Below are 17162 nucleotides of genomic sequence, written 5' to 3'. Positions count from 1 at the left end.
AGTGAGGGAAAGTGAATTACCTTCCATAAATAGCTGGTGGGAACACAAAAGATGCTGAAGGATTTTATCGTCCCTCTTTCCCTATTTATTCCAGCTACTTTTGGTTTGGTATACACTTATTAAGAGAAAAAAAACTCCCCTGCCAATAGACATATTCACCAGATAAAAATAAAATTAAGACAGTTGTTAAAAAGAGAAAAGCTGGCGGGACACGGTGGCTTAGCAGGCAGACTTCTTGCCTGCCATGCCGGAGACCCTGGTTCGATTTCCAGTGCCTGCCCGTGCAAAAAAAAAAAAAAGAAAGAAAGAAAGAGAAAAGCCATAGATTGTTCTGATTCCTTCCATTTTGTATTATAACTGAATGTCTTCCAGGTGCCACCATGACTCAGAAAGGATGTAGATGGGAACAACCCCCAAAGGGAGGAGAAAGGGCAGGAGGATTCTCGGAAGATGCTGATGATTCCATCAGGGGAGCCCTCCTTTGCTGCCTCAGGAGAGGTCAAAGTCCTAACAGACAGCTGTGGTTGGCTGATAAGGTCTTGTTGGAAAGATCAGAACTTGGGACAGAAATCAGTCTTGGCAGCACCTTGAAATCAAAAGAGGCATCTTATGGCAGCTTGTCAAACCAACTGTCATCAGCATTCCATTGTTCCTGCAGGGTACGAAGGGAGAAGGGAGGAAATGGGGCAAAGATCCAGAAGGGTCATGGGATTTTATCCTGGACAGTTGGCCATGGGAAAATAGAAAGCCACCAAATATAAGCCAGTGTTACAGCCAACTGGCATTTCTTTTTCTAAATCTAAGGGCATTAACTCAAATGGAGCATTGCTTGTGAATACCTAAAAAGACAATGAGGGCAAGTGGCACGTCTCAGAATCCCTAAGAAGAGTAAGTTTCTCAAAATCATAGGTTAGAAAGAACATCTATATAAAAGGCCTCAGGGCCACAGTGAGGGACACAGGGCCCATTATTGAAAGAGACAAAGTGTAGGCCATGAGGTGACTCAGCTCCTGCTGGTCATTGTTTATGGAAGTGTCCCAGCGGAAAGAAAAGGAAGGGTACTGGGTATTTCTTCTTCCAAGTGGGCAGAAACGTTGTATGGCTTTTCTGTTTCAGCCTCAGCCCCAGTGCCTGGCCTAACATGTGGAATTAATAAATGAATCAAACTTCTCCACTCCAGTGGGTTTCCATTTCCAAGGGAAGGAAAAGTATGGAAGCCCCCAGAAGGGGAAACAATCTCCAGAGAAAATTACCTACCTCTAATTCCTGAGAACTGCTTGTTCAGCACTTGCCCCAGCTCCCCTACTACTCTTGGGTCCTGAAGTAGGTAGACTAAATGGCTTGGGGGCATATCTCCACTGTTCTCTAGGACACAGAGTCACAGAATTTTTCTGGTTTAGGTAGAAGGGGGACAAGCTATCCTTGCAGGGACCATCCACTATCTAGAGAGAGCCATCTGACCCTGGCTCCTTTTAAAGATTTAATTAAACATAAAGAATTTAAATCCTCCCAATACCCATTTGTAAACTCCCACACATAGCATTTTAAACACCACTGCAGTATCTCCAAGGAAAAGCATGGATGGTGGTAGGTGAGGAGGTCTGTAGGAAGTGGCAAAAAAGGATGTTTTCAGTATTATTTTATTTCTGAAGCACAAGTCATGGGAAAAACACCTAGTACTAAACTCTTTCCACAACCTCATTTTTTCTCTCTATCCCTCAGTCCCAAGCTTCTTACTTTATTCTTTTGTATCTTTGTATATCTTTTTCCATATTCAATTTCTCTTTCTTACTCCCTTCTCACATGCCTCTTTCTACCTCTCCAGAGATAGCTTAATCAGACAGAATTCCATTCTCCTTGTGTGGATAATTTCTGAAGCCATCAGCCCTTTCCTGGTGCACACCGGTTCAGAAAGTGGAAGGAGTAGCTATGTGCTAAGAAGCAAGTCAGGAACGTATAGGGCTACCCCACAGAGCAGAACCAACACAGGGCCAGCCTGTGTCACTGTGGTTATGGACGATAAGCCAAAGACATGCAGGACTGCATGCTGTGAACCAATCTTCACCCCTCAATCCATCTGGAGATGTTTGGCTGTTAAATACCTAGGCAGCCTTTAATTATGCTTAAAGCAGACACAAATTACTAACACTGACGACTCAGAAGTGAGAAAGCCTGACAGAGACAGGGGAAGAGGAGGGATACAAGAATATTCCTGTGGACTAAAAACAAAAGTCAGAATGTAGTATGCACAGCCCAATTCCCGATCTAGCAGGAATAGGGAAGTAGCCTGATGGTGGAAGGGGCTGATCTCCCGGACATATGTAAAAGGCACCCATAGATGCCATCTGACCCTGGCTCCTTTTATTGATCTCAAGAAAGCTGAAAATTCAAGAGCTGAACATAAGCTGGTCCTCCCCAACCAGAAGCTGCCAGATGGCTACACTATCCCACTTCAGTTTCACTCTGAGCCTACGAAACTTGGGCAGGGAATAGACATATGGAAGCTAAACTCTAGCTCCCCGGGCACTGTAGCTGCCTTCTTCTTGCTCTCCCCACTCCTATGCAAGGATTCACAGAAGGGACCAGAGGAGGAGTAGAGAAAGTGATCCTAACTCAGCAGAGCCAGACCTCCCTAGGCATCTCTCACGATTTGCCTAGTATTTGTTTCTGCAGGTTGCCAGAGCAAGCCCTCCCTGGCTTCTCCTGGCTGATGCACCGTGGCCAGCTGTTCCAAATTAAAAAGATCTTCTCCAACACCACAGAACAATCTTTTCTGGTGTGTGTGTGGGGGGTGGGGCCGATGTCCTCCCTTCAGAGTTTCAGCAACTGAACCCTCCCTCTGTGAGCAGCCAAGTCCACAGAGAAGCCGAGGATGTAGTCAGCCTGCTCTCGCCCCACCCTCCTCCAATAGCCAGCCCAAGAAAGAGGACTGTCCTTCATGGGGGAAGTCCCACAGCTGGGAGGCTACGGAAACTTTGCCGTCTAAGGCTGTGGAATTCTTCTACTGGGCTCCTGCAATTAATCATCCCAGCTCCCTGGATTCCCAACTTGGGACTTTAAAAGGTAGCACCAGAGGAAGAAAGGCAAACAAGTTAAGGAGAAGAAAACAGGAAAAATAGTTGGTGTAAGCTCCAGTCTTCTAAGTAATTGTGAGAAGGGGAAAGAAGAAAAGAACCTAAGATAACTAAGAATAGAAGACACTCCAGCAGACTTTTCAGGTTCCCAGCTAACGGTGCCCATACCCATAGGTTCCAGGCCCTCCTGAGAACATAGCTCCCGTTCCTAACCTGCTTGTAAAGGGATTAACTGGGGGTTAATGTGTTTGCAACTTTCTCCTTTTAGTAGATCGGAAGGGTCAATGGCTACTGTCTTCTTCAACAATGGGACTAAGGGAAAAAAAATCCTAGAGAGCTCACAACTGGGAGTACAAGGTTTTGAAATATTAACTTTCAAGATGGTAGAAGTGGCCTCTTAGGCAGGTTACCATGGTTCCTAAGAGAACAAACAGAGGTTTGGGCCTAAAGAGGAGAGGGAACTGCATTTTTATTCCTATGGGAAGAGTTTTAAGAGCCAAGACAGAGGGGGATAGGGCAGACTGAAGAGAAGGCTTCAGTGCAGGGAAAAGAAAATGGACAGACTTGACAACTCCTACCTCTTTCTGGGGAGGCAAGGGTGGAAGACCCTATTTATAGAACATTAAGGTCCTTTTCAGGGGTTGAGATAAAGTTAGGAAGTTAATGGGAGATGAACAACCTGTCTAACATATCAAATGCCCATCCCACCAAATGTAGCAGGCAAGAATACAGGATACAATTGAGCTGCTTTGGGAAAAGAAGGACCTCCAGAGGCTCTAAGTTTCGTCTGCAAAAAGGCAGGAGATAAAACTGTCCCTAGAAGTGCTATTCTCCAGAATTGAGGCCCATCCCACTGTCCACTTCACATACTGGCCATAACATACCACCTTCCCAGGTTCCTTGATCAGGACTCTGTCACTCTCACTCCAAAGATGGAGTAGAACTGTGTCAATTGCCAAAATGCTACCATATCCTCTTGGCAGGAACCATCAACTGAATGCAGCTACCTGGCCAAGGAATTCCTTTTCAGACTCATGGGCAGCTCTCTGCAGTTCAAGAGAACCCCTTTGGATGCTTCCTACTGAGCTCATGCCAGTTTGGCTCACACTGGAGAGACAGACAGGAGACAGAGCTGCTCAGGGCTCTGCTACACCCAGAAGCAGTCATTGCAGCATTGCTGCAAGGTATGGACAATTTAAATACCCTGCCACCTTCTCATAGCAGAACGGTGCCAGATGTTAGCTACCTCAAGGCAGGAAGCTCTAGCCAATAAGTTCCTGGCCTTTTCTGGGAGCAATCTCCTGTTTTTCCCACCAATACATCAAGCATCTCAGGATCCTGGAATCACAGCCAGGTAAGGGACTGTGGGGAGCATCTCACACAAACCTTCTACTTTTACATTTAAGCACCTATGAGGCAAATACTGTGCCAGGCACTGGGACAAAAGGGTTAAGTGGTTTAGATGATAAAACAGGATACAGGGAGAGCAGTAATCTGTACTGGGGTCTCACTGCCAGCCAGCTTGTGACCACCAAGCTGCAGCCAGAATCCTTATTCAAAGCATGGGCCTCCTCTTAACGGGCTTAGCCTCACATCTGAGCCAAGGAGAGCTTTCTTACAGCCTTCAGAGCTGCTGTGTACTGCCAGGCAGGGTGTGTCCTGAACACAGGCACCAGGTAAGGAAGTAGCTGGGGGATGAACTCAGTCTGAGTTTTGCTTGCTAAGCCGTGTACCCATGGAACTGCATTAAACTGAAGAAGCGTCTTTGTAAATTCTTTAAAAAGATGCTTTATGGGCTTTTAACTTTCAGCCTGATACATTCCCTTGGGTGACTAGACTCCACAAAGTATTCCAAGAAATTCAGAACTGAATCCAGTTTCACCAGAGGATTCTCCAGCCAGCCCTGTGGGTCCACATCCTCTGAGATCTCTGTCTAGAAGGCCAGAGCTGCCTCTCCCTGGCCATGATTCTGCCCCTCAGAGGCTCTCCCATAACAGTTGTCCACAAACACTACGAGGCCTGCCTTTCCCTCAGCACCAAACCTCCTCCAAACCCATTCTTCTTGAGTCTTAGTTTCCTCATCTGATAATGGAGATAATAAAAGCAATCTACTTCATATAGAATTTCAGAGGACAATTACTTCTTTAGTGTGCAATGGCCCATTGTCCTTGGATGGAGATCAATTGCATTAAGCAGCTATTAAACATAAACAATGAGAAAACACATCAGTACACCTGTCAGAGGCTCCCAGGGGCCCCTGGCCACCTTTCCTATACATTCTAGACCTGAGTCTGGGCTCTAGATCATGGGCTCTCTATACCACGAAGAGTCTGGTGCCTCTACCACACCAGATTCTCCAGAATCTCTATTTTTTGCTTTTATATCTGGGGAATCTGCCTGCCTGAGGTTTCCTGTTAAGTGGTATCAGCAAGACTGAGCAGAAAAAGAACAATTTCATGACAGTAAAAGAAGTCTGTGGTAAGAACTCACATCTAGGTAATACGTCACAGTTTTCAAAGTACTTTGATGTTGATCTTTGTGATGACCCTTTAAGGTAGACAGGACTGATGATTATTCCTCTTACAGATTTTATAACACGTGGTCTTAGAGGTGAAGTGGCTCAGAACGGGCCATGCAACCACAGGAAGGGCCTAAAGAGACTGAACTATACAACATGGCTACGAAGTCCTATAAAGAAAGGGGGAAGAAACAATAATAAAAGAACCCAGGAGTGGCCTGTATAAAAAAAGTCAAATCATTTTAGTCCCATCCCAGGACATTGGAGCTGGGGATTCCTGTCCTGACGAGCTCAGAGGATTAATATAGGTTCTCTTCCTTCCTCCCAGCAGTGGCTGTGAGACACCCTGACTGAATGTGTGATGTCGCTGTGTGTCATCCTCTTTGGCTGTCAACACCTCTGGGGTACAGACTGTGGTGCAGATAGAGGCTGTGCAGCTCCTAGTGCATTGAGGGGGTGGACAAGGGACAGAAATGGAAAAGGGAGAACAAAAAAACAGGGAGGAAGATCAGAGAGAGGAAGGAACAGGGCCTTTTCCCTTAGGGAACCCCTAGTCACAGCCATCTAAATAAAGGAGACAGGATGTACCCACGTTCAGAAAGGCAACCGATATTGCGCAGTACATACCAAAATATTCAAGTGCATGGAAGTTAAAGGTGACAAAGATTGAGGAGGGAAGAGATTTAAAAGATAAAAACACACAAACAAAAAACCCAAAATATAGAAAGAGGGGAAAAAACTGCTCTAGAAGTCCTATACTCTTTGCCTGTAATACCGAAAACAGCATCTTCTGGGCAATAATAAACTGTCAGCAGGAAGGCAGGCAGAGGCAAGGTCATCAGGCCCAGATGATGATTTCTTCCCTTTCTAACTAGCACTTCTGGGGTGAGGGGATGTCACGCACAGTAAATATGAGAAGAGTCACCCCAGGAGAAGCCTCAGAGCAGAGTTTAAGAACAGCGGTCAGGCACAACCTCCTCCACCATCAGGGCTCTGAATCTCCTCAGCTTCCTGCTTCAAAGGAAGAGTAGGCTGTTCTCTCCATGTTACTGCAAGTTAGTAAATGTCCAACAAGTTGGATTAAAGGAAGGAGAGCAAGTGGAAGAGACTTGCTGGTACAGACTGAGGAGAATGTGCTAAGCTCAGCTGTGGCTGTCACCCTTCTGTGATGTTGGGGAGGCCCAGTGGCATAGAGGTCAGTTATCCCACATGGTGGCCTCTGACATGCCCCAAGCTGGAAGCCCATGGAGGGCCTGGCACAACACCAAACAACTCAATAGGTGGCCTGGAACGGCTGAGTGGCAGGGCCAAGGGGAGAAGAGACAGACCCAGCTTTCTGAAATCTATGCTCTGGGGAGGTGGTGGGGGAGAGTGTTGGAAACGTGTTGGGAACCATGGACAGATGGTGGGCAAATCATCTTTTCAAGGAGGCAAGAACAAAGTCAGCTTTCATCAACCCATTCTCACAAACTCCATCATTAGCCCAGAACACACAGGCACCAGCTTAAAGCAGGTACAGTTAAGGCCTTGATCCAACTGAAGATATAGGGTCTCTAGTGTTTTTTGTGTACCTACATTTATCATCTCATTTGATCCTCCAAAAAATCATGGGAAATGGCTATTACCACCTCCATTTTACAGAGAAGCAACTGGTTAATACCTTGTCTAGGACACATGGTAAGAAACCAAACCAGAATCCAAACCTGAGTTTGGCAAAAGCCATACTACTTTTCTATAATAATTGCCTTTAAGGTGCTCTCCAGGCATGAGAGCTCTTTTTCTCAGAGCTCAGTTATCTCTAAAAGCATAGTCAAGAGCAGGGACTCTGTTGACAGATACACTGGGCCCAAACCCCAGATCCACCTTTGCTCTCTGTTTGACCTTGGGAAAGTTAAAATCTATGCTCCTTAGTTTTGGCATAGATAAAGCACATGACATGTATTTAAGCACACAGTGAGTGCTTAAACATAACTCTGGTTGCCCATGTGTTGAGTCTAGAGTCACTGGTGACCTGTTCAATTGTCAGAAGGTCTCATCAGAAATACTGCAGTATTTCCCTTGCTTCTATATAAGGAAGAAGTTAACATCTTATGGTTGGAAGGGACTCAAGGTCATCTAGACTAATCTCTTTCCCAATGTTAGAATCCATCCTTTTCTTATTGCTCCCAGGAGCTTTTTCCTTAGTTCTTATTTTTTTATTATTGCAAAAAATAACATATATACAAAAAAGCAATAAATTTCAAAGCACACCACAGCAATTAGTTATAGAACAGATTTCAAAGTTTGCAATAGATTACAGTTCCATAATTTTAGGTTTTTCCTTCTAGTTGCTCCAAGACACTGGAGACAAAAAGAAATATCAATACAATGATTTAGCAGTCATACTCTTTTGTTACATCCTATCTTCTCCATTATAACTCCACTTTCTCCTTTGATCTTTCTCCCACTCTTTAGGGGTATTTGGGCTATACTCATTCTAACTTTCTCATGTTGGAAAGGGCTGTCAATAATATGGGACAGGGGGATGGAAGTAGTTGATGTTTTGGAGAGGTTGGCCTCTCTGGGTTTCAGGACTTATCTGGCCTAGAAACCCATCGGGAGGTTGTAGGTTCTGGAAAGTAATCATAGTGCATGGAACCTTTGTAGAATCTCAGATAAAGCCCTAGGTGTTCTTTAGGGTTGGCTGGAATGGTTTTGCAAACCATGGGGTTTGGCAAAAGCCATATTACTTTCCTATAATAATTGCCTTTAAGGTGCTTTCCAGGCATGAGAGCTCTTTTTCTCAGAGACCAGTTATCTCTAAAAGCATAGTCAAGAGCAAAAACCATGAGGTTTGCAAATCATGACAAATAACAATATGTAGCTGAAGCTACATAAGAGTAGCCTCTAGGTAGTCTCTCGATTATTTGAACTCTCTCAGCCACTGATAACTTATTTGTTACAATTCTTTTCCCTGTTTTGGTCACAAAGCATTGTCAATTCCATGGTGCCAGGGCTAAGCTCATCCCTGGGAATCGTATCTCATATTACCTGGTAGACTTTCACCTCCCACATAGTGGGGAGGGTAATGATTTTGCTTGTAGATTTTGGCTTAGAGAGAGAGAGAGAGACAGGCCATATCTGAGCAACAAAAGAGGTCCCCTGGAAATAACTCCTAGGCATAACTATAGGTAGGCTTAGCTTCCTGATTACATAAATAAGCTTCACAAGAGCAAGCCTCATGATCAAGGGCTTAACCTATTGACTTGGGAGTCCTTAGCGTGAGACAGTATGAGGCGTTTCCCTGGTGTTAAAGATTAATAGTTTCATATTTTTTCTCCCATTTCTCAAGGGACTTTGCCAACACTTTTTAATTATCTGCTCAACATACTCTGGGAGGTATCAAGACATTACATTAAGCTATACAGATTTATAAACCCTCATTCCCATTCCAGGCTCCATGTATTTGGATTGTTTAAATTATCTATCCAGACAGGTTGAGTTAGATTATGTGTTATAGAAAGTTTAGGTGCTGGACAAAATAAACTTCTCTTTCTTTGGTCTCACAGAGTAGGTTAAGTTCTAAAATACAAACAATGTGGTCCTTACCTCTGGATTCTGACTGACCTTAGTCCTGGCCCAGTCAGCTTCATTCTTATCTCTGAGGCTGATCTCTTATTCAATTTCTTTAACATTGTTGTATGTGGCCCTTTTCCTTAGTTCTTTCCTTTTCTTATACTCTTTCTTACCACCTCCATGACCCAAAGTAACTGGCATACATTCTCACAATCCCACAACCTTTTTTAAAAAAATTTTTGTTGAAATATATTTTCACATATCATGTAATCATCCAAAGTGTACAATCAGTGGTTCACAATATCATCATACAACTGTGCATTTATCATCACAATTGACTTTTTTTTAAGAAAAATAAGATATATACAAAAAAGCAATAAATTTCAAAGCACATGGCAACAATTAGTTACAGAACAGATTTCAGAGCTTGGTATGGGTTACAATTCCACAATTTTAAGTTTTACTTTTAGCTGCTCTAAGATCCTGGAGACTAAAAGAAATGTCAATATAATGATTCAGCAATCATACCCATTTATTAAACCCTACTTTCTCTGTATAACTCCACCACCACCTTTGATCTTTCTCCTACTCTTTAGGTGTATTTGGATATGTCCATTCTGACTTTTTATTGTTGGAAGGGGCTTTAGATAACATGGGATAGGGGGATGGAACTAGCTGATGCCCACAACCACCTATTGCGGTAGCTTCTTTTCTCCGCTATTAACAGTTGAAGAAACTAAGCTCTGAGGTCCTACAGCTGGAGCCATGGACTCAGGAGTGCCTGACTCCAGAGTTCATGCTCTTAACTATTATGTAAGACTCCTGCCTTAGAAAAGACAGGAAAAGTCCACCACATGGCATGGGGGAAATTAGCTTTTGCTGAATTCCCAGTGTCTGGATTAAAATCCAAGCTCAATTCAGGTATGGGAAGGGATTCGGAATTTGGTAATTTTGAACAAGTTCTTTAACAGTAGTAATGATGACAACGACAATAACATCTACCATTTATGAACATTATATCCCAAGTACCATTTGACTTCTTTTACCAGAAAGAAAACTGAGGGGCATATTATGCTTAAACCCACAAAGTTCCTACGTAGAAGTGAGTTTCATACTTACTCTAGACTGACTGTTTTTCTTTCGCCATGCTATTTCTCAGAATCTCAGTTTGCTCATCTTTAGATGGGAATCAGTATTCACCTCCACTGAAAGCAGCCTTTAATAACTAGTAATGCCTACTGTGTGACAGACCTTGAATTAGTCATGCGGATACAGTAAGAATAGAAAGTATGATACTTGATGCCTGTGTTGTGCCTGACAGTCTTACATACATTATGTAAAATTATGAAGATAAATGACTCAAAGTGACTAACTCAGTAGGTATTTGATAAGTGGTGACAGTTATTAACAGTTATCACTTTCCTCTATATCACAGTCGTAAAAATATTTAAACTGCTATTATATTTCCTGTTGCTTTTGTGTTTTCTTTTTTTTTTCCTCTAATTTCAGTTTCTTTCCTTCTACTAGTTTGAATGTTACATTTTACCTAGACTTTTTGTGTCAGGTTAGAAACCTTAACAAGCATATTTGACTTAAAGGTTTCTGATAATCAAAATCTTTAATTTCTTCCCAAACATTTAGACCTTAGAATTCTTGAACGCCAATTACTCACCTTCCAATTTATATACTATTGTTACCTGCTATTTTTAACTATAGCTTCATTTTATCTTTATAAATTAGACATTGTAACCTTTGTTTACTTTGCTTTCAGTGTTTAAATTTAACTCCATGTACACCATTTCCTTTGCTCCTCACTCCTTGAATCTTAGATCTTCCTTTTAAGTAATTTTTTTTTCATGGTCTAGTTTCTTCAGAAGTTGCTTTAGTGGGGATTTATTGGTATAAATCTCTGTTTTTGTTTGTCTGCAAAGGGCTTTATTTGGCTCTCAGTCTTGGTGGGTTTTCATTAACGATGGAATTCTTTTAAGTTTTTTCTCAGCACTTTAAAGATACTATTGCACTGTCTTCTATTTTTTATTGTTGCTATTTAGAAGTCAGCTGCCAATCTGTTATTCCTTTGTAAGTAACCTATCTTTTGGGTTTACTTTAAAATTATTTATCCTTAGTGTTTGAAGATTCATTATGATGTGTCTAGGAATGAGTTCTGTTTATTCCTCTTGGGATTCATGAGGCCTCATAAACCTGATGATTTTATTTAATCAATTCTTGACCATTACTTCTTCAAATATTGTCACGCTTCTCTTCTCTCTATAATCTCTTTCCAGAACATTAATTAAATGTATGTTAAGATCATTTAATTCTATTTGGCTCATGGGCCAAATCTGGCCCAATGTCTGCTGTATAAATAAACTTTTATTGGAACACACTACACCCATTTATTTATGGATTGCCTATAGCAGCTTTAGCACTACTAGAGCAGATTTGAGTAGTTGTGACAGAAACAATTTGGTCCACAAAGCCTTAAATATTTACTATCTGGTCCTTTACAGAAAAAAGTTGCCAATTTCTGCTCTATTCTCTATGCCATCCCTTTCATATTTCCCATCTTTGTTCTAAACTGCCCTTAGAATTTCTTGATAAATTTCTGTATAATTTCTTTGGATATCTTCCAGTTTACCAATTTTATCTTCAGCTGTAATATGTATCTTCATTAAGACTTTTTCTTTACTCCATATTTTAATTTCTAGTTCTTAGTTTTCTTTGGTTCTTAGTCATATTCATCCAGTTAATTTTGAGTTTCCTGACCTTTCATCAATCTTTCAATACTCTCTTATTTCTTTGCAACATATTAAATATATTTTTATTTTTCTGTCTCTGATAACTTCAATATTTCTTCTTTTTATTATTTCTTCTTATCTATGGGCTGTTATTTCTGTTGTTCAACTTCACTGGTAATTATGGAAATGCAAATCCAGAGCACTGAGAGATACTATTTACACCATTCATTTGGCAAAAAGTCTGAGGATACCAAGTTCTAGAGAGGACATGGATCAGCTGCATCTTTTACCCATCACTGGTAGCAGCAAAAACCTACTACAAGAGAAAGATCAAAGGTGATGGATGAGTTTTACAAAGAAGGCCCGATTTAACAAATGGGTATGATTGCTGAATCATTATCTTGATATTTCTTTTAATCTCTAGTTTCTTGGAGCAACTAGTAGTAAACACCTAAAAATGTGGACTTGTAACCCACACCAAACTCTGAAGTCTGTTCTACGACTAATTGTTGTGATGTGCTTTGAAATTTATTCCTTTTTTTGTATATGTTATTTTTCAACAAAAAGAAAAAAAAGTTGATTGTGATGGTAAATGCACAGCCAGATGATGATATTGTGAACCACTGACGCGTACTTTGGATGATCACATGGTATATGAATACATAATATATATCAATAATAAATAAATAAATAAATGATAAAAAAGAACTCCACTACAAATGCACAGGGAAGTAACCTTCATTATCACATAAAGCTGAATATTTACCTACCAAGATCTGGTAATTTCCCGCAAAGATGTATACCCAGGAGAGACTTACACATGTGCACCAGGGAGCATGAACAGGAATATTTGTAGTGGTACAGTTCTCAATAGCAAAAAGAGGTGGTCTCTTTACCACTGGAATATTACATAGCAGTGTAAATGAATGAACATAGCAGCACCTAACATGGATGAATCATCATATCATAAAATTGAAGGGAGGGTGCAAGGCTAGTTCAGTGGTAGAATTCTTGCCTGCTATGTGGGAGACCCAGGTTCGATTCCCAGCCCGTGCACCTCCCCCCCCAAAAAACACAAAGAAACCAACAAAAACAAACAAATAAACAAAATTGAAGGGAAATAACAAAGGCCCAGAAGACTGGTCACAGTATGGCATCTTTCAAAATAAAGAATAAAAAGTAAAACACAATCTATTTGTTTGGGCATATGTATGCTTACTAAGAGAAAGCTGAACATGAAATTCAGGATACTGTGTGGGATGGGTGACAAGGTAAAGGAGCATAAGGGGAGCACACAGGTGGATCTGCAAGTCACTGGTGGTGAGCTGAGCTTGTGCTGGGCTTGGATGGTGGGGTCGGGTGTGTTCATCAGATCTATTAAAACATTAATAAACCAATGAAAAATGTATCATGAACCATGAATTTTGATGTATCCAGTTTTGAGCACTTAAGAAATAAGGAAAGAAAGAGAAAGAGAAAGAAGAAAAGAGAAAGAGCAAAAAAGAAAAAGAGGTTTCTACCACTTCTGCCAGCAACATTTTTTACCCTGCATGGTCAAAGACAGCCATGGAGCTTGGGAAAGGTAGCTTAGCGTCTCTTTTCATTAAGAACCTCTGTTATCAATGTCATGGTCTAAAATTGCCATTTAATCACATAGTCATATACTGTACGATCATATTAGTCTAATAAGAAAATATCAACTTAGAAATTACGATTTTTTTTCCCCTTCTTTTTCTTGAGAAATAAAGGAAAGCAGGGCAGAGGTCCTGAACTGCATTCTTCCTCTAAGGATCAAATAGCCAGAGAGTGGTAAGCAGAGGCCAAAGGCTGGAGAAGTAGGGAAAGACCTGGTCTCCTCCTTCGGTGGTGTGTGTGTGTGTGTGTGTGTGTGTGTGTGTGTGTGTGTGTGTGTGTGAAAGTCATTTCATTTCACAAAGGAGAAAGGGTCAGCGTTACCTTGGGGGGTACATGCCTAAGTGCCCATCTCCTCTTGGATCCAAAGCAGAACGCCGTGGGAAAGAACCCAAGCCCCGCCCCTCATTAAACGCCCAGTCCCAAAACTGTAACCGGCCTCACACAGACAAGGTTACAAGGCCCTGGGTTTGGGAGGCCAGGCAAGAATGACTGGAGGCCTGGGAGTCGCCTGAGCCTCCTCTCCTCCCGCGCACGAGGTCCCTACCCTGGCCTCCCTGGCGCGCTGGCTGCGCCGGCCTTTGCCTCAGTGGGCTCACGCGCGCGGAGCCTTGCACAAGCCAGCCCTCGGCACTTCTAGGGCCCCAGGGGTAGCAGCTTTGCAGCGTACCTCAGCGCGGCCTCCCCTGCCGCCCTAGCCCCGGGCCGGCTGGGTTCTGACCTGCCGCTCCCCGCCCCTTGGCACGACTCAGCCGCCAGCGTCCCGCGCAGCTCAGCTCCCAGCCGCGGCCTCGGCCCAGGTCCCAGCAGCAGCAGCTGGGGAAAAAACTGCCTTAGCCCTTTCGAGGCTCTCCACAGAAGCCCAAAAATAAGGCGGCTGGCCCCACCCAGGCCAGCCCAGGATTGCTCACCGAGGGGGGCAATGACTCACTGCGGCCCAGCCAGCCAAGCAGCCCCTCCCCCAGGACCCTCAACCTCCCCGCACCACACCCCTAGGAGGAATCTCCACCCTTCAGCCTGGGGAAGCTACCCTGGTAACCCTTCCAAGTTCCCGCCCCTCCCTCCACCTGGCCTCCCTCAAACACTTAAGAGCAAAAACTTGTGGTTTCAGTGGCTCAGCGGACTTCTCAGCACCATTTCCTCCTGAGAGCTCTTCTCCCTGAGCTGCCACGGTCTAGGGTCTAGGGAACAGGGAACAGGGTCTAGCTCCATCGCTTGCACAGCAGGTGAACTGAAAAAATGTTGATGAATCTGTGGGTGAACAGTGTTTGAGGACACAGACAAAAACAGATGCGATTCTGGGAGGTTGCAGTGTCTGATAACATCAGGGCGGCAGGGAAGACTGTGTGGTTAATCTGAGAGGCTTCAACACAGGATATTACAGTGTATACAGATTGGATGATCGCAGCGCTGATGGGGTTGAGGGGGGTGTAAGCTGGAGAGCACCTCACTGGACATATGGGGAACCTGAGGCCCCCAAATAGATTATGACCTGCTTGCCTGGTCAGAGTACAAATGGGGACCAGGTGGGTCACTTGACCTCAATTTTTCTGGTCTGTAAAATTGAGGGGGTTGAGATATGGCCCCTTCCAGTTCTGAAATAATAAGATTGTGGTGCTTTTAATCTTAAACACTGACTCACTCAACACCCTCAGGAAGACGTCTGTGCTCTAACAATACCCCTTTACACATGTATAGCACTTTTAACTTCTCAAAGCAGTTCTAGAATCTAGATTCTAGATCATTTTTAATAATCCTTTGTGGTTAGGAAATAAATGACAAGTGAAACAGAGGCTCAAAGATTAAGGGACTCAATTTCACACTGCTAGCTAGTGGCATAGTCAGGAGTAGAACTCAACTAAAGGACTCTTTTTAGTGATCCCAGATTCTTAGTTTTTTCCACTTTCCTGGGACTCAGTCTCCCATCAAGAGCATGGAGTGAATTCATCCTATGTGAGAAAGAGACCTCAAATTTTATATGAGCTGGAGAAATTACCTTCTAAACTTCAGGGGTGTAAGGTGGGCAAACAGGGGCTTCCCCATTCAAGAATATTCATAAATGATCATCTATAAGTTTGTAGGCATTCTTTGGTGTACAAAGCACTTTCCTATATATTATCTCGCATGACTGTAATAACCCTGTAAGGTGTTCAGGGTAATATTACCTGAGATTTTAAGGATGGTGAAAGGGTTGAAGTTTAGCAGTTCAGTGACATGTTCAATGATAACCCCTCATTCTCTTGCTGTGTTGTCACAGGAGGTTCTGCGGTAACAGTGTAATAATGAAGAATCCTCTATATTCAAAAAGAACTACTTTTAAAAGTTAAAAGTACTATGCATGTGTAAAGGGAAACCCAAAGTCTCTCCCTCCATTTTTCTCATATATTTCCCCAAGGTGCCTGGGAAGGAAGAAGGCGCAGGGGTGAAATCTATGGGCCCAGAGCAGCCAAAGGCTTCCCCAGAGTCAGATAGCAAAATGATACCAGCTCTTAGATGAACCCAAGACTTCATGATCTGCACATGTGCCCACATGCCTTGGACAAGCCTGTATTTGTTGTAGAGGACTCTTCATTACTCTTGAATTCAGAAGAGCTGATCTGTGCAATCTTTGAGAGACTGGCATCTCTGGCCGTCATTCTGAAGCATCCTCACTGCCAAGGGCGAAGAGTCACCTGCCCCAAACACGGAGAATCTCTGTCCCCCATCGCTTCTGTGTTCCCAGCCCTGCACCTGCTAACATCTTTCTCTCTTCCTAACTCCTGTCTCTCTACCCTTCCCCCCTTCATTCTTGGATGATTTAATAAATAAAAAGTTTATTTTCTTTAAAAAGATTGCTGCTGAAAAAATATACTCAGCCTCCCTCTCACACGAGCACATGTAAGAGAACTAAGACAGACAAAGTTCAGTGTATGAGCCCAAACCCTGCAGGAGGAGCCAGTCTCTCTGCTATGAATGAGTCATCCCATTCCCAGGTTTATAGGGGGCTTTATTTAGGGTGATCCACCCCTCCTTCCAGAAAGCCTGGCCTTTAGTTGGGCCTGTGTAAAAGTCACTTTGCATGTTTTAACTCTCACTTCAAACACAAACTGGCCTGCTCATCTTCTCACACCTTCATGTGCAATCCAGACACACAGAGGAAGCGAAGGAACGTCTCAAAGGCAACCAAAGAGTTCCAAGCCTTCTCTCCTCTCTGAGCTCCTCGTCTGGAGTTTAGACCTGTGCATGCTACCCAGGCTGGCTCCAGAATGTCAACTTGCAAGGCAATGGCTGAGGACATCAGAATCTTTACCTTCTAAAATCATAACTACATCTCACTTCTGATAGCCAGCTCCTACAGATTCCACTGGACCGACTCCTTAAAATATAGGAAAATGCTCACGATATGGTATTGAGAGAAAAAAACAGAATCTGAAGCTCAATACTCAACATGTCCTCAAACCTGTTTAAAAAAATTCATACACTTACCCACATATGTGCAAGAATAAAAGGAAATACACCTAAATGCTGAGTTACCTCTGGACTGGTGGTAACTTTATCTTTTCCTCTATGCTTTTCTGAATTTTCCAAACTTTCTAGAATGATCTGGTATGGAAGCAGTACAGAGCTTAGACTCAGAGTTGGAAGGACATGGTTTGAATCCCACAG

At 42.9% G+C, this 17162-nt stretch overlaps 1 protein-coding gene across 8 annotated transcripts in view; it reads right to left on the bottom strand.

Moving 5' to 3' along the window:
• ATP2B4 (ATPase plasma membrane Ca2+ transporting 4) overlaps positions 1-17162 on the bottom strand; it is a 115694-nt gene that overhangs the window by 82666 nt on the left and 15866 nt on the right. The window contains exon 2 of one of the 8 annotated variants that reach the window (XM_077157465.1): positions 14239-14333. The exons of 6 other annotated variants lie outside the window; for them this stretch is intronic. The gene's annotated coding sequence lies outside the window, so the exon portion shown is untranslated. Of the gene's footprint in view, positions 1-14187; positions 14334-17162 lie in introns of those variants that run through there. One more of the 8 variants, XM_077157464.1, reaches the window with a different exon arrangement.

This window comes from Tamandua tetradactyla, chromosome 4, assembly GCF_023851605.1.
Source record: "Tamandua tetradactyla isolate mTamTet1 chromosome 4, mTamTet1.pri, whole genome shotgun sequence".
NCBI lineage: Eukaryota > Metazoa > Chordata > Mammalia > Pilosa > Myrmecophagidae > Tamandua > Tamandua tetradactyla.
This window is presented reverse-complemented; position numbering and strand designations above follow the sequence as displayed.